Source organism: Marmota flaviventris, chromosome 1 (genome assembly GCF_047511675.1).
Source record: "Marmota flaviventris isolate mMarFla1 chromosome 1, mMarFla1.hap1, whole genome shotgun sequence".
In the NCBI taxonomy this organism is placed as follows: domain Eukaryota; kingdom Metazoa; phylum Chordata; class Mammalia; order Rodentia; family Sciuridae; genus Marmota; species Marmota flaviventris.
The window spans coordinates 177,122,292-177,150,117 of NC_092498.1; the positions used below are offsets into that span (position 1 = coordinate 177,122,292).

A 27,826-nucleotide genomic window follows, 5' to 3' on the forward strand; every position below is an offset into this window, starting at 1 on the left:
GTGTGATATGAACCGCCCTCTTCCCGGCGTAAGGGTGTGAGAAGGAGGCAAGACTACTAGGAGGCCTCGGCCTATCCTGAGAAGGTAAGAAGCCGTAACTCGGGAGCTTCTCGCCTACACCCCGCTCCACTGTCCTGACACGCTTCTGCACCGGTAGCGCAAGCGCACGTGGGGCGGAAGGAGGGCCGGGCTTCCCCGAGAAGGGGGCGTGGCGCAAGCCAGCTCCCGGACCCACCTGGGCTGTTCTAGGGGTTTGAGGCCTGCGCAGAGCTTGCGGGAACTCAAGTGGCTGGAGCACGTCTAACAGAGAAGTGGTCTGTGGGTCGTGTTGTCTTGCTGCTAAATCCTCTGGCTTCATAGCTTGTGCCATTGCACTCCATAAATCATAGTAATTCACGTTACTTAAATCCGCAAGCAGAAATATACTCTATCCCAGTTTCGTAGGTGACGCTGGGATTCCATGAGGAGAGAAAGTAACTAGCCCAAAGCCCTGAGGCCCTGACTCTACTCTTCAGACTCTACTCTTGTCGGCTACCCACTCTTTGGCCCTTGGGATAGGAGAAATTCAACCCTTGCTGCTGACCCATTACTCTCCAATACTGTGTTTCCAATTCAGAAAATGCAGCTTTTCACAATTTTTAGGCAAGTCCCTACCTACAACCAGTCTTGATATGCTCGAGTTCGGGACCCCCAAAAGACCACAAAAAGACCACCAGAGTCCAAGATCATGTAAGCAGCAAAGAGGCGTTTATTGTGAGCTAGCTCTGTCCTCTGCGCACACAGCAACTGGTGACACTGAGAGGCCCCCAAGCCCAGGGTTTGCAGCAGTTTTATACACTCTTTGGGGGAAGGCAGGGACTTTACATACATCATAGCATCTCTTAGCAAATTATCACACACCACGGGAAAATCAAACAACAACTCTTAACATTGATTAGCACATTCACTGGCACAAACAAGTTCGTCAGGGGTAATTGGTTAGTACAAGAGGAGGATTCTTTCGAACTGATTGGTTTAAGCCACGAGGGGAGTACTGCTGAATTACATGGTTTCCTGACATGTTATCAACCACCATAAACTAAGGGGAGGGTCATTTGGCATCCCAGGTATTTTCCCTGTCTCATGCTGATTGGTGGTTGCTAGGGGGTTGCTATGGGTCCTCACCTAGCCTAACTGAGTCTGGGACCTCTGGCACCACAGATCTCTCCTGTTATTTGCAGACAAACAACTCAGCAGGGTGGGTATGTGCTTAGGAGTGCTCTGTGGGGTTTTCCAAGGACAAGGGCCACACCCCCTTCCTTAGACAGGCTTTGCTCTGAGGTAGAGGCTGGTTTCTCAAAAATGGAATCACATCAGTTTCTCAGTCTCTGATCCCCATAGCCTTTCAAAACACTACAGTGGGAAAGATGTTTCGGTGTGCAATTTCTGAGGCTGTCTCAGTTATTAGATTGCTTCCTCAGTATCAATAAACATAAAAATAGCTAATCTAAAAAGTTAAAAAAAAAAAGCTTAAAAAGCTTAAAAAATTAAGGTCACTTAAAAGTTAAAGAAACCCCAACAAACAAAGTCTCCAATTATATCAAAAAGTGGAATTCAATTTTTTTGAGATTTTGTAATATTGTTAAACAAAAACGTCAGTGATAGAGGGCAAAGAGCCAATATGAGTGGGGGACAAGTCAGGTCAGTGAAACGAACGAGAAGCACTGAAGTGAAAGGATTTCTAAATCTAGAGATTTTCAAAGTGTAGTTCAGGCCCTTTCAAAAAGCCTTCCCCTCTTTCAAAAACTTTTCTTTCAAAAACTTTTTCCTTTCAAAAACTCTTCTCCCAACCCTAAGCAGAGGAAAATTAAATGGTTGCCACCCTGTATAAGGGGCCCATCTAAGAGGGAGATTTTTTTAAGTCTCTAGAGTTCATCTAAAGAGTAAATGCAAACTTTGCATTCTACTCCAGAGTAGAATGTGATTTTTGACATATAAATGATACTTATTAAAATCTAATAAACACAAATGTAAAACTATCAAAAGTCAAATGAGTTTTGACAGTTATGTACACCTACATAACTTCTACCCAAAATAAAAATATTTTAAACTGCTTATCTCTCAAGCAAAATTGACATTCCAGAAAGATGCAAAATATTTTTCTGTACTTTGAATAATCGTTGGCACAGGTTATCCTGCCTCTGAGATACATGAACCCCATTCCCCTCCATCATGTACAATTGTTTATATCAGCATTGCATGACAATTTCAACTCTCTGTGCATCAGAATCACTTAGAAACCTTTTTTGAAAACATGGTTGCTTGGTCCTACCCCAGGACTTGTTGTTAGACCACGACGCAAGAAAAGACCACTGACTCCAATTAAAATCAAATTAAAGCAAGCTTATTATTTCTACCGGCCGGGCTGTCTTTCCCATCAAAATCGTGGGAGCCAAGGACAGCGGGCAAGCTTCCTTGCAGCCCAGTTTTATAGCCCAAAAAGTTACACAAAGGGGGGTTACAGATAACAAAACTCTGAGGAGCATAACACAAGTTCACATTTTTGCTGGCCCCAACATCAGAATTTATGGAGGTCTTAGAGACTCATAGAGGGTTGTTATCCGGCCAGGGAAGGCCAGAATTTATGAGGCGTCACTAAGGTTTAGGAAAGGGTTGTTATCTGGTCAGGGAAAACCGGGCATGGGTGAGTTCAGGGCAGGGGCAGGCATTCCAATCAGCTTTACAACATTAACTAATGGCCAGGCCATACAGACATCCTAATATTTTTACAGAAAACAGAAATGAATCCTTCATAACTTGTGACAAGCTGGCTTCTGATCTAAAGAGAGAATTAGGCTAGGTATATCATTGTGAATCAGCTTCTTGGGACAAATTAGGTACTTGTTTGTGTGTGTTTGTTTTTTAATTTTTAAGGTGTAGATAGACACAGTAACTTTATTTTATTAATTTAGTTTTTATGTGTTGCTGAGGATTGAACTCAGTGCCTCACATGAGCTAGGCAAGTGCTCTACCACTGAGCTACAACAGCAGCTCTGTGTGTGTGTGTGTGTGTGTGTTGAAGCAGCTACCTGATTTTGATTTGGTGAGAACGATTACCTCTATACTAATGCTGAAGGCAGGAGTTTATAATTAAATGTCTGATTTCCTAACTATTACCAAGTAATACTATAGCAGGGAATGAGGGTCAGGACACAAAAGATCTGGAAGCAATACTTTATTAGTGTTGCTGTGGCCCAGAGGGATAATTTCCAAAGTCTGAGTCCTGAGTACCACAAAGCTTTTACTTTTATACATAAGCAAGTTTGAGTACCTCAAGGCAAGGGAGTTGGTGCAGTTCTATTGGAGGGTGCATTCTATATTCCTTACATGGATGCAAGCTTGTCAACAGCCTAGGGAATCTTAGCTCATACAACTTAAAGACCTTTACTGCACTAAGCCTAAAGGGGGATTGTTCTGTCCCCATTGCTTTGTTTCCTGCTTCTGCTACTGCAGTTATCTTTTACAGGTATCGGTTAGACACTGCAAGCCTCTATGGTTAAATGTCAATAAGCAGAGCTGTTGTGTGTCAGTGTGCAAAACCACAGCCTGTCAGCTCTTAAGCTGCTAAAGTTCCTATTTTTCTCTGCCGCAGTACTGTTGATTAATTTGGACTTACAGGTTCAAGACCAAACTTGTTTCACATTGGCAGCACAAGCTGTATAGATGATTGTCAATTCATGGGATCTTGTGTCTGCTTTCCTGTCAAAAGAATCACTAACAGAAATACTCTATGAAGTGCAATGGAAACTGAACTCTGAGTTGAAACAATTCCCTAGGATTCAAATTAAGTGGTTTTGTAAAAGGAGAATTCCTTACCTGGCTATATACTGCCAGTTAGCAAAGAGAAAAGTCATTGAGATAGTTCTTGCTTTTACTTTTACCTCTTTCAGTTCAGTTCAGGGTGCAGCCATCCACTGTTCACTGGCCTATGATGATTCAGCAGGAGTGGTGAATCCTACCCCCCAGGATTAACAGGACCAAGGAGCAACTCCTTTTCAATACAATTGTAGTTAAAAGATCCTAGGATCTGGAATTTATCCAAGGCCCTTTGAATGGACTTCATAAGCATTGACCATGTTCTTTATTACTTTTGTTGGCAATAGGCATGGGTTTTTTATTTGTTTTTGTTGACTTATTTATTTTTTAAAGAAGGAATAAGACTAACCTTTTTTTCTCCTAAAGAAAAGGCTGTTATTGATAACATCCTCTCCAAAAAGCAGAGCCAGTCATCCAAACCTGCATGTTAATTATTTGGGGTTATAGATTTCAAGTTAAGGAAAGGAGCTATTTGACAACTCTCTTTCATCTGGGTGGAGACAAGATCTAGGCCCCAGGTAATTTAGTAAGAATAGTAAATACAGTGTCTAGAGAAAATATACTATCAGAAGACTGCAGCTTCTATAAGCAGTAACTGCTTAGACCCACAAATTATGATAATACATCTTAATTTGAGTAAACTCCACTAAGAATCCTTGTGATTATTTTAAAGCATAACACTAGATGAACTTATGGGAAATGTCCTCACAAACAATCTTTTATCAAGATGTGAACTGTGCCTGGCTTGGTAGTGCATGCCTGTAATCCCAGTGACTCAGGAGCCTGGGGCAGGAGGATTATAAGTTTGAGGCCAGTGTCCACAACTTAGTGAGACCCTATCTCAAAATAAAAAAATAAAAATGAAGTATGCAAATACTGCCAATGTGCTGGCGATGTGGCTCAGTGCTTAAGTGCCTCTAGGTTCAAGCCCCAGTACCAAAAATTAAAAAAAAATATATTTTAAAGGGAAGTGTATGGTTATCAAATGAAGAAATGAATCAGGGTTATTTGTGATGACATTATAAAATGGCTGAAAATGAAGTTGGCTGAAATATGAAAAAATTGAAACGGATTATCTTAAAAACAAAAGTCAGCAACAAGAAAGAAACTCTGGGGCTGGGGTTATGGCTCAGCGGTAGAGCACTTGCCTAGCAGTGCTGGGATCGATCCTCAGCACCACATAAAAATGAATAAAACAAAGGTATTGTGTCCAACTACAACTAAAAAATAAATAATTAAAAAAAAGAAAATATGTGAGGCACACTGTATTTTAAAATAACACTTAGGGCTGGGGTCATAGCTCAGTGGTAGAGTGTTTGCCTAGCATGTGTAAGGCACTGGGTTCGATCATCAACATCACATAAAAATAAATAAATAAAATAAAGGTATTGTGTCCAACTACACCTAAAAAATAAATATTAAAAAAGTAACACTTAAAACTATACAGCAGGAAATGTGATGTAGGAAACATGTCAAAAGAGACAAAGCGGGCTGGGGATGTGGCTCAAGTGGTAGCGCGCTCGCCTGGCATGCGTGCGGCCCGGGTTCGATCCTCAGCACCACATACAAAGATGTTGTGTCTGCTGAAAAACTAAAAAAACTAAACTAAAATAATAATAATTAAAAAAATTAAAAAAAAAGAGACAAAGCAGGACATAAAATAATGCAATAAAATGGTTCTTTGAATAAAACAGGTTTAATTGATTTTGTTTTCTTCTCATTAATGGACTGCAAAGTACGAAAGCTCAGGGATAGTCTTGAAGCAAAACGGGTGAAAAGCAACTTTATAATGGAGCCATCAGTGACAGTGGACAATAACTGGATCATAAGAACTCCCAATGCCTGTTACAGGGTGACAGGCACTGAGAGTTTTTCCCAGTGCCCTCTAACCTAGAGAAATGTTGGATTTTTGCCCCTGGCTTACACTGACAAGCCCTTAACCTTTGCTCTGCATTTTTTTTTTTTTTTGAGAGAGAGAGATAATTTTTTAATATTTATTTTTTAGTTTTCAGTGGACACAACATCTTTATTTTATTTTTATGTGGTGCTGAGGATCAAACCCAGAGCCCTGCGCATGCCAGGCAAGCGCGCTACCGATTGAGCCACATGCCCAGCCCTGCTCTGAATTTTGTAAAAATATTTTTTAGTTGTAGAATATCTTTAAAACAAAAGCCAGCAACAAGAAAGAAACTCTGGGGCTGGGGTTATGGCTCAGCGGTAGAGCACCTTTATTTTATTTATTTCTTTTTATTTGGTGGTGAGGATCAAACCTAGGGCCCCACATGCGCTAGGCTAGTGCTCTACCACTGAGCTACAGCCCCAACCCTTGCTCTGTATTTTAATACCAGTGAAACCTAGGACTGGAATAGGGAGCATTATGGGAATAAGATGGGAGGAATGTTGTTTCCCTGTTTTAGTTTTGCTTCATCCATTAAGTATTTTTGTTTTTTAAGCAAAATTTTTCCCCCTTTAGGTGGCAGGGAGGGAACCCAGGGCTTTGCACATGCCAGGCGAGTGTTCTACCACTGAGCTGCACCCTCAACTATACATTTGGCATAGTTTGACATCAGCAGTAAACGTCACTGACAAGGACATTTATTTTGTGTGAAGTGTGCCAGAAATGGCAGCAATTGTATGTTGTGTTGTGAGGACATAAGAGATTCATATCAAATGGCATAGAAATCATGATATAGACAGGTGTGGTGATGCATACCTGTAATCCTAGTGATTCAGGAAGCTGATGCAGGAGGATCCCAAGTTCAAAGTCAGCCTCAGCAATTTAGTGAGCCCTAAGCAACTAAGTGAGACTGTCTCAAAATTTAAAAATAAAAATAAAAACAGGCTGGGGATATGGCTCAGTGGTGAAGCACCCCTTGGTTTAATCCCTAGTACTACTACTACTACTACTACTACTAATAATAATAATAATAATACAATAATAATAAAAAATTGTGATACAGTATTTTCTCTTTTTGTGATGGAACTCCATACTTGGGAATGGCCCTTAGGGTAGGGGGACAGCTGCCACATATGAAATGTGGTACCAGCATCACCAGTATTGAAATATTTTCTGTTTCATCTGTTTAGCCATTAGCATGCATTATAGCCCCTTTCTTCAATTTTTAAAATTGTACCTTTTTACTGGGCATGGTAGTGCACACCTGTAATCCCAGCTACTGGGGATGTTGAGGCAGGAGGATCATAAGTTCAAGGCCATCCTGGGCAACTTAGCCAGACCCTGTCTCAAAGTAAAATAAAAAAGGGGTGGGGGTGTACAGTGGTAGAGCACTTGCCTAGCATGTGTGAGGCCCTGGGTTCAGTCCTGAAAAAATATTGTACCTTATTGCATTGTTTTGCTTTTCATCTATTCTCTGTGTCAGCAAAACAAGACTCAACCCTAGGGCAGACTCTGAGTGATTCCTAGGGTGTGGAGGTGAAAGGGTACAATGCCAGGTGAAAGACATCTTCATGGTTAAGAATTTATGCCCAGAAACTTGTCTTTTCATCGTAAAGTTTGAGTTTCTTTTTGGAGCTTAGCTGTGATTTGTTGTTTCATACATTTAACATTTATGACATCTTTTAGACAAATGAAAGGAACAGAGATTAATACATCTATACACAGCACCTAGCTTAAGAAATACAGCATTACAAATACAATAAGTCTCTGGTGTGTTCTTCCCCCATTGCATCTCCTTCTCTATCCCGTAGAGTTAATAGCTATCTCTCTCTCTCTCTCTCTCTCTCTCTTTTTTTTTTTTTTTTGATGGGGGGTGCTGGGGATTAAACCCAGGAGCTGCATCCCCAGCCCTTTTTTTTTTTTATTTTTTGAGACAGGATCTCACCAAGTTGCTTGGGGCCTCAAAAAGTTGCTGAGGCTGGCCTCAAACTTCCAATCCTCTGGTCTCAGCCTCTTGAGCTACTGGGATTACAGGTATGTGCCACTGGGCCCAGCAGATTAACCACTGTCTTGAATTTGATGTTTATAATTCCCACATTATCCATATTTAAGGTGATGGACATTATCTTAATCCATCTTCTGTTGTTGTAATTGAATAACTGAGACTGGATAATTTATAAAGGAAAGAGGTTTATTTTGCCTCATGGTTCTTGAGGCTAGAAATTGTAAGAGTATGGTGCTAGCATCTGCTTGGCTTCTGATGAGGGCCTCATGACAGAAAAAGCAGATATGTGAGGAAAAAAGGAAAGAGGGCAGAACCCCTGAGATTGTGAACCCACTCATGAGAGAAAAGGATGAATCCATTCATGGGGGCTCTGCTCCTATGAGCAGACACTTCCTGCTGAGCCCCACCTCCCAGCACTGCTGCAGTGAGGAATTAAGGTTCCAACTCATGCATTTTGGGGAACATGCTCAAGCCGTAACAGATATTTAGATCCTCTTTAACTTTTTAGTATATAACCAGTGTGCTCTGAACGTCCTAGCATGTTTCCCTATTGTGTGTATGAGAATTTCTATGTATAGATATCTAGGTGGAAGCTCATTATCAATTTTACTAGAAAATGCCCAGTTGGATTCCAAATTTATACTTTCTATAATGGGGTCCACTGTAGGCTTTGAGTATAAACCTTGCTGCTTATATAAACCTTGCTCAGGTCACTTATTCAAAACTGGCATTTTTTCCCCCTTCTTTCTTACTCCTTCTCCCTAACAATAGGGGAAATTGTCAAGACAAACATTTTCCTGTCCCAGGGAAATCTATCATGTCTTTCAATGCTCCCAAGAATAAAGAAACCAAATATGGGAACTGGAGCAAGGGCTCTCTCAAGGACACCAGCTGGACTTTAATTAATTATGTCTACTGATAATATTTGGATCCCTGCCCCTGTGTTCCTCTTTTAAAAGTACTGTGTTCCTCTTGGCAGTTAGAATCACAGGCTTTGAGACCTGAGTCTTCTGCACTTCTCTTTCATTTTTCTCAAAACCTTGTCCTAGTTTTTGAATCAGCACTTGGAACAAGGACCAAGCTTTTAGTATCACTCCTGCAGACTGTGTATGAGAACTCCCCTTTTTGTGTGTCCTCTGTTGGAAACTTTATTTTGCCACTCTGATGGATGTGAAATGGTTTCTTTCTAATTTCTAGTATGCAGTCCTCTTTTTGTATTTTTGTTTTTAATTTTTTTAGTTGACATAACACCTTTATTTTATTTATCTGTTTTTATGTGTTGCTGAGGTTTGAACCCAGTGCCTCATCCGTGTGAGGCAAGCACTCTACCACTGAGCCATAGTCCAGTCCTGCAGTCTTCTTCATCTGTGAATTTTCTCTATTTTTTGCCCATTTATTTATTAAATTATTTGTTTTCTTATTGATTTATGGATGTTATTTATATATTCAGAATACTAATTCTTTTAAATTTTTGTTTACAGTTATTTTTGAGATGTGTTTTTTGTAGCTACATGTGACAATTTCCTTTCTGTTTTAAATTCTTTGTATTTTAAGAAAACCCTCTCACCTGAGGTTATGAAGTCTTTTTCTGTATCAAAAAGTTTTAAATTTTATTTTTCATATTCATTTATTTATTAAAAATTTTTTTTTTAGTTGTAGAGGGACACGATACCTTTATTTAATTAATAAAGGTATCAAACCAAGGGCCTCACACATGCAAGGTAAGCACTCTATCACTGAGCCACTATTTTTCATACTTAAGTCTATAGTCTACCTGAAATTTTTTTTTTTTTATATTATGGGAGGTAGGATTCCAGTATAATATCTCTATCAATTAGATTTGCTGGCTAACTGACTATCCAAAACTTAGGGGCTTAAAACAACTACCATTTATATAACTTACATTCCTGTGAGGCTGGGCTCAGCTGGCTCACTTCTGGGTCTGTGGGAAGTTGCCTGTAAATCGCTCTGCTACTAGGGGTTGATTAACTGGGAGGTTGTCCTCCTGGGCATCTGTCATATCTGCCATGTATCCCTCATCATCCAGCTACCTGGATTTGTTCATATGATGTCAGCAGAATGCAAAAAGGAACAAGCCCCATTGTGTAAGAGTCTGTATGTCATGTGTGGTAGCATCCCATTAGCCATGGCAGTTTCATGACTGATCTCAGACTCAGAGTTAAGGCATTAAAATTATATGAGAAGGAGCTGGAGTCGTAGCTCTGTGGTAGAGCACTTGCCTAGCACATGTGAGGCACTGGGTTCGATCCTCAGCACCACATAAAAATAAATAAAATAAAGGTATTATGTCCATCTATAACTAAAGATATATATATATATATATATATATATATATATATATATATATATATATATATAAAATCTCAGTCTCCATGATTCCTTATATATGGATAAGGAATCATGGAGACTGAGAGGGGATGAATTTTTGGCCATTTTTGTAATAGTCAGTTTATCAGTTATCCAAGCACCTTTTATAATATAGTTCATTCATTTTTTTTAAGTATAGTAATATACTTAAAGTATATAATAAAAATGATAATATAGTATATTCTTATTCCAATGAAACATAATGTTATCTATCTAGTTTCTATAAAAAAATAAAGAATACATATGTATTTATCTATTGATGTACTTTCCATATGTAAAACTATCCTCACCTATCTTGTTTATTTTGAAAATGTCTTGATGTTGGAAATAGGTAGTTCCTCTGCTTTATTCTTTTGAAAACATCTTGTCTCTTGTATTAGTTTTAAGGAAATAGAAGGGATGGAAATCTATAGATTAAAACACAAAAGAAATATTAATTTTTTTAATGGGCAAGACTATAAAACAATAATATCGAGGGATACATATTGGGTGACAAAGATGTCCTTTTTTTGGTACCAGGGATTGAACTCAGGAGCACTTGACCACTGAACCACTTCCCCAGCCATATTTTGTATTTTATTTAGAGACAGAGTCTCACTGAGTTGCGCCTCATTCATGATCCTTCTGCCTCAGCCTCCTGAGTCACTGGAATTATAGCATGTGCCACTCTGCCCACAACAAAGATATTTTTTTAAAAATAAGGAAGCAATGACCATAAGAGTCAGGGTTATTCTTACTTGGTCACTTCTGGGTAAGGTTGTCAGATTCAACCAAACAAAATCAGAAAACTAGTATACCCAAATTCCCAGTTAAATTTGAATTTCGGATTAATAGTGATAATTTTTAGTATGTTCTAACATACTTGTTTATATGAAATTCAAATTTAATTAGGCCTCCTGTATTACATTTGGCAAAGCATAATTTTGTTCAAGATGGGGGTTTACCTGCCTCAACCCTCCCTGAAGCTAGAGGTAGTCTTGGGTCTCTGCATGGATCAAATCAATTTAAATGAAGGTCACCAGGCAGGGCTTTGTGGAAGGCTGATGGAGCTAGCAGATACCCTTCCACCTCTGCACGGCAGGGTAACTGGAGTTATATAGTCATCTTGCTACTACGAGGTGACCCTGAAGATGAAGACACGTGCTAAGGACAATGAGGCAGAAAGAGAGGAGGACTCAGGTCTCACCTGAAGTCCTCGAGCTCCCACCTGTCAGGTTTTGTTATCAGAATTTTATCATTTCTTCTCTTACTATATTCTGGGACACATTAAGTATCATCAGCATTATTTGTTCCTTTGAGGTTAGAAGAATTCCTGTAGAACCTATCTGAGCCTGTTTAGAAGGTGAAGAATGAGAAGGAATATTAGTTTGTTAAGTATTTCTTCTGTGATTCTTGGCTTGGTTTGGTTTTCTCTTTTATCTGAAGTTTTGGTAAAATAATTTTTCTAGGAAATTATGATTTTATTTTATGATATCCTGTTTTTTAAGATTTTAAAAATTTTGTAGATGTAGACGGACAGCATGTATTCGTTTCATTTATTTTTATGCAGTACTAAGGATAGAACCCAGTGCTTCATGTGCTAGGCAAGCCCTCTGCCACTAAACCACAACCAAGCCCCCTGTTTTATTTTATTTGGGAATTGAACCCAAGGTATTCCACTGCTGAGTAGATCTTTTTATTTTGTAATTTAATTTTTAATATTTATTTATTTAGATTTTTTTTTAGTTGTAGATGGACACAATATCTTTATTTTTATTTATTTATTTTTACATGGTGCTGAGGTGTGAACCCAGGGCCTCACGTGTGTGAGCCAAGTGCTCTACCACTGAGCTACAACCTTAGCCCTAATTTTTTATTTTTTAAATTTTGAGTCAGGGTCTCACAAATTTGCTAAGGTTGATCTCAAACTTACAATCTGCTTGCCTCAGTCCCTGAGGAGCTGGGATTACAGATATGCACCATCACACTCAGCTGAATGAAGGAAGCTTGTCATAAAAGGATGGATATTATATGCTTCCACATTAGCACCAACCCCCCATCCATTTAGAAATGGAAAACAGAATGGCAATGAGCAAGAACTGTTGGGGAGGGGAAAATGAGGAGCTGTTTGTTCACCGGGTATGAAGCCTTTCCCAATTGCAGATGAGAGTTCTGGAGATGGGCCACACACTGTGAGGAGGCTGGGCTGCCTATGACAGACAAGTGGTTGAGTTGGGATGCAGATCTTTGGCTTGGAGGAACATTAGTCAGACCCGGCTTTTAACCAGGTCTACTTGGATAATCTCTTTTGATTAACAAAATTAACTGACTTGAGACTTTTAATTACACATGTGAAATCCCTTCACCTTTACCATACTCATTAGCTAAAAGCAAAGCAGTTTTTACCTGTACTCAAGGAAAGGTTGATAGGAGGAGTCCTCACAGTGTGGCCAGTACACATTGTTTCCTCCTTCTTGTACCGATTATCCCACTATATATATGATGGAGGTCAGTTACCTGTCCTCTCCTATCATTCTCTCTATAATTCTTTATTCACATTCATGTTGCTCACTTTTCTAATTCCTGAACCCCTTTCATTTTATTTACAGTATAATATGATTCATGTGTGCCGCTTCCATATTTGCCTTATTTTTTTTTTTTTGCTATCTGAGCTCTGACAGATGACACTTCATTTCTCCTTCCCCATCTTCTCCCCTCCTTCCCCTGCTCTTTTTTTCCCTCTTGCCATTTGTTACGGTTTGGATGTGTGGTATCCCCCAAAAGCTCACATGTGAGACAATGCAAGAAGGTTCAGAGAAGAAATGATTGGGTTACATAAATCTTAATGCAATCAGTGAATTAATCACCTGATGGGATTAATTGAGTGGTAACTTAAGGCAGGTGGGGTATGGCTGGGGGAGGTGGGCATGGGGGGCGTGGCTTTGGGGTATATATTTGTATCTAATGGAGATCTCTATCTCTGCTTCCTGATCATCATGTGGACCGCTTCCCACATTCTTCTGTCATCTTCAGCCTCACCTGGAACCCCAAGGTAAAGTGCTGGACTTCTCTGAACTGAGACCTCTGAAACCGTGAGCCCTCAAATAAACTTTTCCTCTTCTACAGTTATTCTGGTTGGTCTTTTTTTTTTTAAGGTTTTTTTAATATTTATTTTTTAGTTTTCAGCGGACACAACATCTTTGTTTGTATGTGGTGCTGAGGATCGAAACCCAGCTGCATGCATGCCAGGCAAGTGCGCTACCACTTGAGCCACATCCCTAGCCCCTCTGGTTGGTCTTTTAGTCACAACAGTGAGAAAGCTGACTGAAACAGAAATTGGTACCAGAGAGGTTCTAGAGTAACAGAACTGAAAGGATGAATTTCCTTAGTTGGTTTTGTGGTTTCTGGAGTTGGCTGTCTAAATTGGTTAGGCCTGAAGTTGCTAAAGTCTCTCCTACTGGTACTATGGAGACCACTGATAATCCATGGTATGAACTGTTTAAAGAGATTCATAAAGTAAATACATTTGATGCTTCCAATTTGCCCACTTGTAAAAAGCAAGGAGTTTAGCAACTCTATAAATGATACATTTGAACAGTTCTGGAAAACTAAGAAATATGATGATGTTGGTTGGTTGCTTCTGGCCTTTACTGGACAAAGTAACAAAGGAGAATGATGAGCTCAGAAATTCAGTTTCTCAACTGCAGATGTGCATAACTGATTCGAAAGCTGCTAAGTGCTCTGAAGATAAATCTTCTTTCTTACAGTTCTAGGGCTGAGGTAGCTGAAAACCAAACATAAACCCTCATCCTGAAATTGGCTGAATTAAGATGAAAGTTTAACTCTCAGCCTGGAAAGGTGTCTCAGGTTAAAGTGAGGGCACTTCTTGGAGAACAGGATACTGTATATTGGGATGGCCACGAGTATGGGAAGCGCCTGAAGGGGCTGGGGACATTGAGACTCTCATATTCTTTTTTTAAATAATTTTTTTTAGTTGTAGGTGGACATAATACCTTTATTTTATTTATTTATATGTGGTGCTGAGGATTGAACCCAGTGCCTGACCTGTGTGAGGCATGTGCTATGTAGCTGAACCACAACCATAGCCCCAGAACTACCATATTCTGATGAGTTTATTCTGCCAGAAGTTGTCAAGTCCTCACCCTTAACCATGACTGAGGTATCCCTACTCCCACCCTCTGTGGCTTTGGCTTCTTCACCTCCCTTGGAGGGAATAAATCCTGTGTTGCCTATGGAAACAGTAACAGCCTTCTGTGATTAAGTTACTCAGCTGAAAATGTTGATACTCCTCCGGATCCAGCCTCACCACTCACTTTTGCCTCCAGGCTATAACTAGATCCAAATCTAAGCAGGCCCCTAGAGGTGAGGTACAGAGTGTGGCCCACAAGGAGGTACACTGCTCTCTGAAGGTCTTACATGACAGATTCATTCCAGCATTCTTCAGTTTTCTAATTCATAAAATCAGAGGTCTGGGGGCTGGGGTTGTGGCTCAGCAGTAGAGTGCTCACCTAGCACATGTGAGGCCCTGGGTTCAATCCTCTGCACCATATAAAAAATAAATAAGTAAATAAAGATATTGTGCCAACCACAACTAAAATAAATATATAAAAAGCAGAGGTCTGTGGAACATGTGTGGGAATGGAATTTAAGGGTGTGGGATAATGGTGGAAGGAACATAAAATTAAATCAGGCTGAATTTATTGATATTGGCCTATTAAGCAGAAATTCTAGATTTAATGTAATAGCTCACAGTGTTAAAAAAGTTACCAATAGTTTGTTTGATTGGCTGAAGTGTGGATCCAAAGATGACCTACTATGAATGAGCTGGAAATGCCTGACATCCCTTGGTTTATTGTTGATGAAGGAGTTCAGAGGCTCAGAGAGATTGGAATGCTGGAATGAATCTGTCTTGTAAGACTTTCTTCTCTATACTGGGAGCGTCCAGATGATGTGCCCTTTACCAAAACTATAAGAAACACATTTGTGAGTGGAGCGCCAGCATCCTTGAAGAGCTTTTGTTTTTGCTCTTCTTTGCATGCCAGACGTTGCTGTGGGAGCTGCAGTCAATTAATTGGGAAACTCAAATACAATGGGAATAATTGGATCTCAGGGAGGAAGGGGCCAAGTGGCAGCCCTCAATCACCAAAGACAGGGTGGCCATAGTTACCATAGTGGACAGCAAAGGGGAAGAAATCAACAAAATGTTCTGGTGTTTCTAGAAGGAAATAGATGGGAAATCCACCAAATTCTTAATTGACTTATAAGCAGAAAAATTCCAAATGTACAAAAGTCTGCCCTGGATCATAGCAGTAGAGAATCATGGCCCCTCAACCACTTCCCAGATTTGAGTCAACGTACAAATCCCAAACCCCTTGAATGAAGAGGAGGCCAGGTCCCCTTGAGGAAGGACCCTGGTACAGTACCAAAAATCTTTGCTGTTAATCTTTCTCCCATCCTTCCCCAAAGGGACCTAAGGCCTTTTACCAGGGTAACTGCATTGGGGAAAAGGCAATGATCAGACCTTTTGGGGACTATTAGACATAGGCTCTGAATTGACATTGATTCTGGAAGGCCTGAAACATCATGTGGCCTTCCAGTAAACGTAGGGGCTTATGAAAGTCAGATGATCAATGAAGTTTGGGTCCAGTGGGCCCCCAAACTCATCTTGAAGTTATTTCCCCAATCCTGGAATATATAGTTGGGATAGATTTACTTAGAACTCTGGCAAAACTCCCACATTGGTTCTCCTAACTTCTCGAGTGAGGGCTATTATTGTGGGAATGGCTAAATGGAAGCCTCTGGAGTTGCCTATACCTGGGAAAATAGTGAGTGAAAAGCAATACCACATTTCTGGAGGGATTTGTAGAGATTAGTACCACCATCAGGGACTTGAAGGATACAGGGGTGGTGATTCCACAGCATCCCTATTTAACTCTCCTATTTGGCCTGTGCAGAATACAGATGGGTCTTGGAGAATTGTTGAGAGCCACAGCCCAAGCGGCCCCAGCAAACTTCCAGCTGATTGGCTCACTGCGGCCCCAGCAAACTTCCAGCTGATTGGCTCCTCTGCGGTGATGCTCATTGGGCTGTTTCCCCACCTTTTCAGACCACGGAGCTGCTTATTGGGGGACTCTTTTGGCTCCGCCCATGCGACCCAGCCAATCTGCCTCAAGAGCGGGGACCTAAGAGTTCCAGTTGAGGTGCTCGCCAGAAGAGCTGGTGGTGGCAGTTGGGCTCTTGGGGAATTCCTGGAGAGCTTGCGTGGTGCAGGGTGCGTTCTAAAAATAAAGTTCGTTCCTGCTTGACAAGTGGCTCCTGATTTGTGCCCAGCCAGACTGCGGCATTTGGTGGCCCATACGGGGAACGACTGAGGGTAAGTGATAAGGTAAACTGCTCGCTCCTGAGGGCAGTGTGAGAGGATGGGTAACCATTTAAAGATTCTTCTTTCATTTTGTTTTGCTTTTGTTTTAAGTTGCCTGTCCCTGGAGATGGGTGAGATGGAAGAAAAACTGCTCACATCTGAGGAAAAACTATTTGCGTCTGAGGAACAGATAGGGAGAAAGGATGGATGGACATTTCAGGAGGATAGAAAGGCTGATATAATGAATTTTTATTCCATTTTTGTTTCATTTTGTCTTGGTTTTCTTTTGCATTATCTTAGTGAGGGGTATCTTCGTCGGAAATATGGAATTAAAAATTAGTAAAAAACTGAAAAAATGTTAAGTAAATTGTTAGAAGAAGGAGGCATCTCAGTAAAATCAAGAACAGTTAGGGCAAACGATAAGACGATACAAAGGTGTAGCCCATGGTTCATTAAAGAGGGGTTATTAAATATATCACAATGGAACCATCATGGTGAAGATTTTAAAAGGATAGAAAAGGAAAACCCAGGAACTCTGCCAGTTGGCACATTGACATTGTGGATGATGATACGACTTTGTTTGCCTAGTCCAAAGCTTTCAGTGCAGATTATGGTAGAAGACATATTAGATCAGGAAAAAGAGGAGGCCTCTCGAGATAGTCAGAAAGGCGAAGAAAGTTTAGAGCAGAAAAAGCTATCAGGGGAAAAGTTAAAACAGGAGGCAGCTACTAACACCTTTCTATCACCAGAGGGCGTAAGTGTCCGACCAATAGCTCCACCTATGGAGACAACATATGCTGAGTGGCCCTCAACCCCTGTAGTTGATAGATGGGATCCTGAGACAGGACCTCAAAGATTAGCATGCCCTGTATTTGAGCACACAGGAGGGCAGTGAATTCACCATGCTTTAGATTTCAAAACAGTGAAGCAGCTAAAAGAGGCTGTAACAACCTATGGTCCTCAAGCACCCTTCACTGTAAGCATGGTCGAATCCATTACCAACTTGAACATGACGCCAGCAGATTGGACTAGTATGTGTAAAGCTGTGTTAATTGGAGGACAATACCTGTATTGGAAGGTTGCCAATGAGGAATTTTGCAAGGAGACGGCTAGACGAAATGCAGCAGCCAGTTATCCTCAGAGAAATCTAGATATGTTGTTAGGAAAGGGACCTTATGAGGGTCAGCAGCAACAAATTGGATATGATCCTGCCATATACTCACAAATTGCTGCAGATGCGGTTAGGGCATGGAAGACTTTACAAGGACATGGAGATTTACAAGGTCAGTTATCTAAGGTAATACAAGGAGCTAATGAACCTTATGCTGAATTTGTAGATAGGCTTATTCAAATAGCTACCAGAGTTTTTGGGGATACAGAACAAGCAATGCCATTAATTAAACAGCTAGCCTTTGAGCAAGCAAATTGATGGTGCAAAGAGGCCATTAGACCAGGGAAACATAAAGATTTAAACACATATATTAAATTATGTAGAGACATTAATGAACCAGGGCAAGTCTTGGCAGCTGCAGTACAACAGGCTTTAGATGTCAGGCAAAAAACATACTACAATTGTGAACAAACAGGACATTTTAAAAGGAATTGCCCCATAGGAGGAGGGTTTAACAAAACTAGGTATCAAAGGGGTAGAATACCGGGTATTTGCCCACGATGCCATAGAGGGAGACATTGGGCTAATGAATGCCGTTCTCAAATCACTATAGAGGGTACTCTGTTATCAAAAAACGGACAAGGACCAGGTGTTTACCCACAATATTGTGGAGAAAGGCATTGGGCTCCATTGCCAAAAAACGAACAGGGGGGCCCAATGCTCCGGGGCCCACGACCACAAATATACGGGGCACTGGAGGAACCCAGCAACACCATCAGGGTAGTACCCAGGACACATTATCCATTAGATCCCTCACTGGACCCTCACTAGACAAACCAGAGGAAGCGCAGGATTGGACATCTGCGCCTCCGCCAGAGCAGTACTAACTCCAGAGATGGGAGTTCAAATCATTCCCACAGGGGTAAAAGGGCCTCTTCCCCAAGGAACAGTAGGCTTATTATTGGGACGCAGTTCTTCTACTCTAAAAGGACTTATGATAAGTCCTGGGGTAATTGATCCCGATTATGAAGGTGAAATAAAAATTATAGCCAGTTCTCCAAAGGGTATATCAGTAATTTCACCAGGAGACAGAATATCACAGTTACTAATAATACCCAGCCTACATGATAAATTTTCCAGTCGTACTGTAGAAAGAGGTTCCAGGGGATTAGGCTCCACAGGTGTAGATTGGGCTATGCTTTCTTTAAATTTAGATTCTTGCCCCATGCTAAAACTAAATATTCAAGGACATGAATTTAATGGGCTACTGGATACAAGTGCAGACCTTAGCATCATCTCTCGTCAAGAATGGCCAAAACATTGGCCATTACAACGAGCCACTCAAACACTTCGAGGCCTAGGAATGGCAACTAATCCCCATAGAAGTGCAATGGTATTAGATTGGAAGGATCCTGAAGGATGTGAAGGAACTATACAGCCATATGTATTGGATCATCTTCCTATAAATTTATGGGGACGAGATGTCCTAGATCAATTAGGACTAACATTAACAAATAACATCAATTCAAATGCGTCCACTATTATGGCTAGACAAGGTTTTAGGAAAGGAAAAGGATTGGAAGAAAAAGGACAAAGTATAGTGGCACCAATACAAATAGATCAAGAAATAGATAGACATGGATTGGGTTTTCAGGAGGGGTCACTGAGACAATAAAAATTATTTGGAAATCAGAAAAACCAGTATGGGTTTTTCTAATTTCCAAATAATTTTGGAAATTAGTGGCCCCTGACTAAAGAAAAGATACAAGCAGCCCATGACCTGGTCAAACAACAATTAGCAGAGGGACATATACAACCTTCTGTATCTCCCCATAATACTCCCATTTTTGTCATTAAAAAGAAATCTGGTAAATGGAGATTATTGCAAGATTTAAGAGCCATTAATAATAAGATGGTTATTATGGGACCTGCTCAATTGGAGATTCCCCAATTGTCTGCTTTGCCAAAAACTTGGTATGTTTTAGTTATAGATATTAAAGGTTGTTTTTTTTTTCAATTCCAATTCAACCTGAGGATAACCCACGTTTTGCATTTACTATCCCTGCACTGAATCATGAAGGTCCTGATCAGAGATATGAATGTAAAGTACTCCCTCAAGGGATGGCTAACAGCCCAACTATATGTCAAATTTTTGTTAACAAAGCAATCCAGCCACTTAGAAATCAAAATCCTGAACTACAAATATTTCACTATATGAATGATGTATTATTAGCACACAAAGATAAAAACACATTGCTAGAATGTTATGCCACACTTACAAACTTATTAAAAAATATAATCTAGAGATAGCAATAGATAAAGTACAATTAAATTTTCCAATTAATTATTTAGGAGTTCTATTATCCTCAACCATGGTCCATCCACCAAAAATTCAAATACGAGTAGATCAACTTAAATCACTTAACCACTTTCAAAAGTTATTAGGAGACATAAATTGGATAAGGCCTTATCTAGGCATACCAACAGGAGAGTTGGGACCTTTATTTGATATCCTAAAGGGTCCATCAGATCCAAATTCCCCCCCGCATGTTAATGCCTGAAGCAAGAAAGGCATTAAAAATCATTGAAACATATATGGAAAATATGCATTTGGATAGAATTGATATAAGTTTGCCTTTATTATTTATTGTACTACCAACAAAAAATATTCCTACAGGAGTATTTTGGCAAGAAGGTCCATTATTATGGATACATTTATCTTATTCTCCTAACACTATTCTTACTAGGTATCCTGAGGCTGTAGGACAATTAATACTCAAAGGAATAAAAGCAGCAAAGGGAGTGTTTGGAATTTCTCCCAATAAAATTATTACTCCATATACTATGGATCAAATTGATGAATTAGCTAATGAGTTAAATACTTGGGCAATAATCATGTGCAAATCTAATGTTTCATCTGATAACCACTTACCATCTAATCCTTTGTTGTCTTTTTGGCCTTCACATCCTGTGGTTTTCCAAAAATGACAAGAAAAACACCTATCATGAATGCTCCAAATATATTCACTGATGGGTCAAATAATGGTATAGCAGCAGTAGTTACCCCTGATAAAACTTTTACATTTTTAGTACCCAAACAATCAGCTCAAAAGGTAGAGCTTAATGCAGTATTACAAGCTTTTGTGATGTTTAAAGATTCTGTATTTAATTTATTTTCCGATAGTCAGTATATAGTTAATGCTATAGTATCCCTTGAAGATGCGGGTAGGATTTCCCCTTCCTCTACTGTTTTCTCTTTGCTTTCCACTATACAAAGTCTAATCTGGGACAGAAAAGATCCATTCTTTATAGGACATATCAGGGCACATACAGGATTGCCTGGAGCCCTTAGTTTGGGCAATGATTTAGCAGATAAAACTACATGTGACATACATATTTTCTCTACACTAGAAGAAGCTACAAATTTTCATAAAAGGTTCCATGTCAATGCTAATACTTTACAAAAGCGTTTTAAAATAACTAAGGAACAAGCTAGACAAATAATAAAATAATGTCAAAATTGTGTGACCTTTTTATCACAAGTTAATCTTGGAGTCAATCCTAGAGGACTGATACCTAACCATATTTGGCAGATGGACATCACACACTTGCCAGAATTTGGAAAATTAAAATATTTGCATGTTACAGTTGATACTTCTTCCGGATTTTTGATGGGCTCCCTTCATGCCAGAGAAAAAACTAAAGATATTATAGTTCATTGCTTACAAAATTTTGCCACTGTGGGCGTTCCAAAACAGTTAAAAACAGATAATGCCCCTGGTTATACTTCTACCTCTTTTAAACAATTTTGCTCATCATTTGGCATTACTCATATAACAGGAATCCCATACAATCCACAGGCACAAGGCATAGTTGAAAGAGCTCATCAAACTATTAAAATGTACTTATTAAAGCAAAAAGAGGGAATTGGGAAGGGGTATATGTCCCTCAAAGATAAACTTAAAATAACCCTTTTTACTCTAAACTTTTAAAATTTGGATTCATCAGGGCTTAGTGCTGCGGAAAGGCATATGTGTCCAAAAAATGTACATAAGCCCAAGGTACTTTGGAAGGATATTCTAACAGGACAATGGAAAGGTCCTGACCCAGTGATTGTCTGGAGTCGGGGGGGGGGGGGTCTGTTTGTGTGTTTCCACAGGGAGAACAGCAGCCAATTTGGATTCCAGAGAGACTAACTAAAGCAATTTCTACAGACCAAAAAGAAGATGATTTGGCTCAAATTCATAACAGCTGATATCCAGAGCTCCAGATTGGCTATTCTTACATCTGCTACAGTGATTAACCAGGATGCTTTTTTCAATATCTATTTTATTATTGCCCTTTCCCACATCATGAAGTTCTATTTTGTTTTTTGAGCTCATACAGACCTAGGTTAATGTTTTGCTGATCAGTTCTATTTTTTGACTGTGGAGTTTTTAAACATTGCAATGGAGATTTCACCTGTAAAAAGTTACAAGGCCTTTACTATTATGTTTTCTGTTGTATGTATTATATTATATGTGCACACTTGTGTTTTGTGTTGTATGTTTGTATGTGCGTATGTCCATATATCAGATATGACGAGCGCTCATGAAAAAATGGATCCAAATATTTTTTTCTTATTCACGTGATTTAAATGGTTTAATTTAAATTGGGTAAACAGCTGTTGAGGATTGTTTTAATATGTGAACAAAAAAGGAGGTTAACCGATCTGTTTGTTTACTTTCATCTTTCCTTTTCATTTTATTTAATAATTCTGTTCAGGATAATGTAAATTGTTCAGAAAATTGCTTTCTTTTAGTGCCTGCTGGAATGTTACATAATTTTTTCTTTAGCCATCATTGCCAGAATTCCTATCTTCATCCCAGTGCCAGTGAAGACAAAGATAAAACCAAACTACAGCTTCTGCAATAGCTATCACAACAAATGATTTGCTTTGGGAGGAAATGGACTTATTAATGGATTCCTCTGCTTTGAACTGCTTGCAAAACTTGCCTGGACTATGTATCACTTGTATGCATTGTGAACTATCTGTTGGTGCAGTGACTTGTGGTAGTGCCGGGGTATTTGGGCTGATGATGTCATCGGTGGTACAATTATTCCAAAAGGAGCCGTCAATTGGCTTGGTGTCGTGGCATTTTGTATCCTTCTTCCTTCTGCTTGTGATGGTCATTCAGCTAAAATTTGGGGGCCAACAGAGGTGAGGCAAAGAACCTCACCCCCCCCCCCCACTGGTACAAAGGCCTATCCACAGGTGTGGCTGTACGCTGGACCGGTAGTCAATGATGGGTAAGATCCAATTGCAATGGTACCAACCTAAGACAGGAGGCTGATGCCTTGAGGTCAGCTCATCCAATGACGGGTAAGGACCATATGTAGTATTGGACAACCTAATACAGGCACAGTCCCTAAGCCACATGCTTGTTGTTTAATTAAACAGAGAAGGGGAGATATTGAGAGCCGCAGTGAAGCGGCCCCAGCAAACTTCCAGATGATTGGCTCCTCTGCGGTGATGTTCATTGGGCTGTTTCCCTGCCCTTTCAGACCACGGAGCTGCTCATTGGGGGACTCTTTTGGCTCCACCCATGTGACCCAGCCAATCTGCCTCAAAAGCGGGGACCTAAGAGTTCTGGTTGAGGTGCTCGCCAGAAGAGCTGGTGGTGGCAGTTGGGCTCTCAGGAAATTCCTGGAGAGCTCGTGTGGTGCAGCGTGCGTTCTAAAAATAAAGTTCGTTCCTGCTTGACAAGTGGCTCGTGAATTGTGCCCAGCCAGACTGCAGCAGAGAATGAGGGTTGACTATTGTAAGCTTAATCAGGTGGTGACTCCAATTTGCTGCTGTTGTAACAGGTGTGGTTTCTTTGATTGAGTAGATTAATGCATCTCCTGGTATATGGTATGCAGCTATTGATTTGGCAAATGCTTTTTTTCTTTGTTCCTGTACATAAGGACCACCAGAAGCAATTTGCTTTCAGCTGGCAAGGCCAGCAGAATACCTTCACTGTCCTTCCTGATGGGTATGTCAACTCTCCAGCACTGTGTCACAGCTTAGTTTGCAGAGATCTGGATCACCTTCCTCTTTCACAATACATTACATTGGTGCATTATATCAATGACATTATGTTGATTGGAACAACTGAGCAAGAGGTAGCAACCACTTTGAAATTGCTAGTGGAGCATTTGTGTATCAGAGGATGGGAAATAAATCCCACTAAAATTCAAGGGCCTTCAACTTCAGTAAAGTTTCCAGGAGTCCAGTGGCATGGGGACTGCTGAGATATCCCTTTTAAGGTAAAGGATAAGTTGTTTCATCTGGCCCCTCCTACAAATAAGAAAGAAGCACAACACCTGGTGGACTTATTTGGATTTTGGGGGCAGCACATTCCTCACATGAGTGTGTTACTTTGGCCCATCTACCGAATTACTGGAAAGGCTTCTTGTTTTGAGTGGGGTCCAGAACAGGAAAAGGCTCAGCAACAGTTCCAGGCTGCTATGCAGGCAGCTCTGCCACTTGGGCCATATGATCTGGCAGACCCAATGTTACTTGAGTTGTCAGTGGCAGATAGGGATGCTTTCTGGAGCCTTTGGCAGGCTTCCCTAGGTGAATCACAGAGGAGGCCTTAGGGATTTTGGGAGCAAGGCCCTGACATCATCTTCAGACATCTACTCTCCCTTTGAGAAACAGCTCTTGGCCTGCTACTGGGTCATAGTGGAAATTGAACACTTGACCATGGGCCACCATGTTACTACATGACCTGAGGTGCCCATCATGAACTAGGTGTTACTGGATTCACCATGTCATAAAGTTGAATGTACACAGCAGCACTGTATCATCAAGTGGAAGTGGTACACACATGATTGGGTATGCCAGACCCAAAGGTACAAGTAGGTTGCATGAAGAAGTGGCCCAATTGCCCACAGTTCCTACTCCTGCAGTGCCTTATGTCCCTCAGCATAAACCTGTGGCTTTATGGGGTATACTGCAGCACTACTTCCCCTCTCTGGAACAACCCTGAAGGATGGTGGTGAAGGGAAATCTTCATAATGGACAGAACTTTGGGTAGCGAATCTGGTTGTGCATTTTGGCTGGAAGGAAAATTGGCCAGATGTGCAACTATATACTGATTCATGGCCCCTAGACAATGGTTTGGCTGGCTGGTCAGGAACCTAGAAAGAATATAATTGGAAAATTGGTGACAAGGACATTTTGGGAAGAGGTATGTGGATAGACCTTTCTGAACAGGCAAAGGATGTGAAGATATCTGTGTCTCATGTAAATGTCCACCAAAAGGTTTCTCAGCAGAGGAGGACTTTAATATAATCAGGTACATAGGATGACCTGATCTGTAGATAGCAGTCAACCTCTTTCCTTAGCTACCCCTGTCATTGCCCAGTGGGCTCATGAACAAAGTGGTCATGGTGGCGGAGATGGTGGTTACACCTGGGCTCAGCAGCATGGACTTCCACTCACCAAGACTGATCTGGCTACAGCCACTGCTGAGTGCCCAATTTGCCAGCAGCAGAGAGGGACCCTATTCCCCTGATACGATATCATTCCCCTGGAAGATTTATTGCCTCCAGCTTTACTTATTTTTGGTAGGGCTGAAAAGTATACATCTTAAGGACTGTGCTTAGGTTATACTCTCCTGCTGGGTATTTAAGACCAAGTTGGTCAAAACTGATCTTGTTCCTATCTACTCTTAAGAGTCAGTTGAGATTCCTCAGGCATAACTCTTTGGGACATATGTGAAGCTTCTTGGCTCCTTCAGCTTTCTTTTACCAGTGGTGCTATCTGCCAGGATGGGTCTGGGTCTTGCTGACCATACATAGCTTCTCTTGGAAGCATCAGGGAGGACTTTTCCCTCTCCAATGATTCTCTTTGCAGAATGTGCACTGGTTGGCTTCCTGTTCTCTAGGGTCCTCTCAATCTCCCTGATTGGCAGATTGGGTGACTCACCAGAGTTTCAGGGCCCAGAGAGGGGTCCTGTCATTCTCTGGATCCTGGCCAACTTTAGAGGGTAAGGGACAAAATGTTGGCTGCTTTTTCCTTGGTCCTTTTACATCCTTGTCTTTGGTCTCCAAAGTTTTTGGTTTTAAACATCCACAGGCCAGTTTCACCAGCCTTAAAGTGGGAGTAACAGGTTATAACTTCAATATCTATAATTTACAGATTCCCCTTTGATTTAATTGGGGTAAGTATTAGTACTGGAAGTCAACATTATATACTATCTGTCCTTTAGGTGATAGCTTATTATTTCAAATTAACTCAAGTTGTTTTATTAGAAGCAGTACCCTCTATTTGCAGGAGGTTTATATGGGAGGTGAACAAGGCCATTCTGTATCAAGGTACTTTCTCTCAGCTCTTTGAATATATCATCTTGCTTCTGTTTGTTGCTCAAATCACCTTATTATTAAAGGTAAACTCTTTTTCCTTGAGTTGCTTAAGGGTTTTTTTTTCCTTCAGGTGACCCCTGTCCTGTTCTGAATCTCCCTCAGGAGTGCTACCTTGGCATTTCTATTTCTCCTACATTGAAGACTCCAAAGATTTGACCAATAAATTGCCAAAGTTCTTCAACAGGTAGTGGGAGGGATGGACTAGAAGCCAGGAGTCCAGTCTCATTCTCACCATGAACATAGAATTTTCTCATCTGCTTTCATGGCTTTGCATGTCAGGAAGATAAAAAGAAATAATGGATGTTGCTCGGCATGGCACATCTGTAATCCCAGCAGCAGCTCTGGAGACTGAGCAGGAGGATGGTGAGCTCAAAGCCAGCCTGGGCAACTTAGTGAGACCCTAAGCAACTCAAAGATATCCTATCTCTAAATTAAATACAAAAAAGGGCTGGGGATGTGGCTCAGTGGTTGAGTTAGGAAGGAAGGAAGGATGGATGTTAATAGTTTACATGGCATGTAAATTGCAATGTAACTTTGATACAAACTTTTGTTCCTACAGATGCTTAACTTGGCCATATTTCCCTAAACAGTGCTGTATAGGTGATCAGGATCACTTTTTAAATCCAGTCACATTCTATGGACTGTTACAACTATAAGAAAAGAAGTTGCAATAAATTTAGAAGTTGTGAATAAAAGATGTAATCATTGTGGAATATGGTGAATAATAAAAGCTTTCATGAAACCAAATCTTGGAAAAGCACATGGTTTCTGGTTTTCTTATTGTAAAAGAGATAGATGAAGTGTTAGGTTTTTTTCCTCCTTTCCTTCTTTTAATTTCTATTTATTGCTTAAGAATCTCTGTGCTCTGTACTGTCGGGTATAACAAAAAGAACAACAAAAAATTTGCTCTGCTATTGTGATTCTTAAAATACCCACTTGGAATTACGATACTCAGTTGAACCACAGGGTGGCAGTAGCAAACCTGTGAAATCTTGGCTGACATAGCTGGGGTTCTGTCTGTATAATGTGAAAAAGACCATGACTTTTATCCAATTACCATGGGCAAAAAAACCTTTGGTAAAATACCTTGGAATTTTAAGAAAATGTTTGAAATTTGAGGGATTGAACCTAGGGCCTTGCACATCTAGGCAAGTGCTTTACCACTGAGCTACTTCCCCAGCCCAGGAAAAGTTTTATTTTCCTTAAATTATGAAGATAATTTCCCACTTGAGAAGAGGGATATTTAAGTTACTATTTCAAGATCCTTTGATTATTTATTTAGTTTAAGATAAATTATTCTAGTTAATGCAGTAGAAATTAGCCTTAAAGGCATAGTACAAAGTTACTTCTGTACATCATTCTTTTTTTTTGAAGATAAAAGCTGTATTTTTTTTTTTTAAGTGAAAGCACAATTTATTAGTTCAATCCAGTGGCTTGGTAATTTACTTATGGTTCCTGTGTGCTCAGCCTTGGATTTTGACTTCATCATCATCAGTTACCAGTCACCCAAGTCTTCACATTTGACCTTTCCAACTTTGATGTCAAAAGTCTTGCTGGTGGAGGGGTCTGAATAAAGCTGTCCAAGCTGGCCTGTTACAGACAAGCTCATGACCAGCATATTCAGATGGGAAAACCAGAAAACAAGAGGCAGTTATAAAGCTTTCTGGGAAATAAAAAGTCTCTTCTATACATTCAGATTAAGTAAATTAGGTGGTGATGGACATTATTTCCTATATAAAAGAACTTAGATGAGGAAATCACAAAATTTATAATAGTTTTTTTTGTGGGGAGGAGTACCAGGGATTGAACTCAGGGGCA

At 40.3% G+C, this 27,826-nt stretch overlaps 1 long non-coding RNA gene across 5 annotated transcripts; it reads left to right on the forward strand.

Annotated features, from left to right (window-relative positions):
* Window positions 1-26,769, forward strand: LOC139707700 (uncharacterized). Of its 5 annotated transcripts, none has more exons than XR_011709160.1 (6): window positions 1-84; window positions 7,690-7,786; window positions 13,158-13,216; window positions 13,304-13,373; window positions 16,100-16,518; window positions 26,079-26,769. It is a non-coding gene; the product is annotated as an uncharacterized lncRNA (long non-coding RNA). The 5 variants fall into 5 exon arrangements; XR_011709156.1 differs by having other exon boundaries at window positions 13,158-13,176; XR_011709159.1 differs by lacking the exon at window positions 26,079-26,769 and adding an exon at window positions 16,618-20,176 and having other exon boundaries at window positions 13,158-13,176.
* The last annotated feature ends 1,057 nt before the right edge of the window (window positions 26,770-27,826 follow it).